Below are 1,905 nucleotides of genomic sequence, written 5' to 3' on the forward strand. Positions count from 1 at the left end.
AGGAATTTTGTGACTTCACACAACAACAGCTGAGGATGCCTTACAGCCTTTTTGACACTGAGTTACTGGATAAACAGGAAAAAATAAGTGATAACACAACATAAATCGAACTTTTATTCCTCTTATTTTTACAGCTGCAGGTCAGTGTACTCACTCATGACCTCAGCAGCAAAGCAAGCTAGTATATTTACATGCTACATTTCTAAACAAACCACTATTTATGTACAGGATGTGAATATAGATATTAAACATATACATGGTATAATACAGCTAGACTAGATACATAGCCTTCGTTATAATGTATATATGGGATTGCAATATATTGATTTGTATGAGAGAAAAGTAATGAAAGTGTAGCTAAGTAGGACAGAACTGCAGGATGACTGTTTCTCTAAAACTTTGGGTGAAAGATCAACAGCTTCTAGTAGAGCAAAGTTTCTGGTATGGCTGTGATGTTCATGGCCAGGTTCTGACTGCTGAACGCGATCAGCAGCAAGCACCGAGTGCCTATCAGAGCCAGACCCACGTGTTACAGCTATAAAGTACACAAAGTTTATGAATCTATAGGTTCACTCTCTGAAGTCAAATCCGAGCTACTTCCTTGCTACCGAGACTTCACCAGGACTCAGAGGTGATTTGACATTTTGGGATGAATGTGATGACTTCTGTTGGGTAGATGGGGAAACCCTAGAAAGGACTCACGTAATTAACCTCCCAGCTACCAAAAAAGCACTAGTTGTCTGCCTCTGTAGCAAGAATTTGCTGCTCGAAGCCCTCAGTTCCAGTATTTTCACACACCAGCTCTAATGTAATGGTTTTTCCTGAATATACCATTTTCTGAATAAAATCTAAGATAAATCAAGCTGCCAGCAGTTCAGCAGATGTTAGACTTAAAATTTTCTGGGGATGCTTTACCATTTAAACAAATATTTCCCTGTGACCGATCACGGATGCATCGTTTCCACCACTCTGGTAACTAAACTCACTAGATGTGGAGCGGGCTGGCAGCAGCTTTTCCATCGAGGTGCCTTGGGCAGATCATCTAGCCTGACAAAAGGAGAATATTTACGGCGTCCTTTCCAATTAAATGCTCCGTGTCTCTGCTAAGATGGCCAGGGTTGCACTGGTATTTTCAGTGACGTGGACACCATGAAATAATAGGTGCTGTGTAGTGACAACGCTTGATGAGGTGCCTTGATAGGGCCAGATTCAGAACAATCACCTTGCAACTGAAAGGCTCTCCGGGCTCTTTCCATCCCTCCTGTGGATCTCCTTCCTGACTTGCCTCGTGCTCCTGCTCCGCTGCCAGGGTGGATACACGGTCTTTCATCGCAAGCTGGCCAATAAATGATGTTCACTACTTCTGTGCCTTTCCCCTTGGAAGCAGGAGGGGAAGTGGGAGCCTTTGCTCCTGCTGCTGATGTTCCCTGGTCATCCAGCCTGCAATTCACTTCCATCCGCAGCGTAGGAAATACACATCTGTATAAAATGCTGCCAGGTCCCTTTGGTTCAGACTTTGGCAACTGTGTGACTGGGGAGGCTCCTTGTTTGGCCCGATGAGCACTGGGTGGGCTGGTCTGTGTGTGCTGGTGGGGTGGAGCTGCTGGGGCAGCTGCAGGGAGTGTTTCCTATGGGTTGTCGGTGTGATGTCATGGTCAGTCTCCAGCGTGGGAACACACCATTTCCTGCATTTCAGGGTTATTGCAGATGTCTAGTCAGAAGATCCTGTTCAGAAGTGGGACAGGCCAGTAAATAAGTAGCCAAACTTACAGAAAGTAAAAAAAATATGTAAAAGCACTGGCACGGTGCCGGCTGCCAAGTAAGAAAACTGCTCTATATGACTGTTCTCCATGGTCCTTTCCATTTCTGGCCTCTCTGCTCAGCCTGCCAGCCCCCTGCCAGCAG

This window comes from Buceros rhinoceros, unplaced genomic scaffold (assembly GCF_000710305.1).
Source record: "Buceros rhinoceros silvestris isolate BGI_N320 unplaced genomic scaffold, ASM71030v1 scaffold6476, whole genome shotgun sequence".
In the NCBI taxonomy this organism is placed as follows: Eukaryota; Metazoa; Chordata; class Aves; order Bucerotiformes; family Bucerotidae; genus Buceros; species Buceros rhinoceros.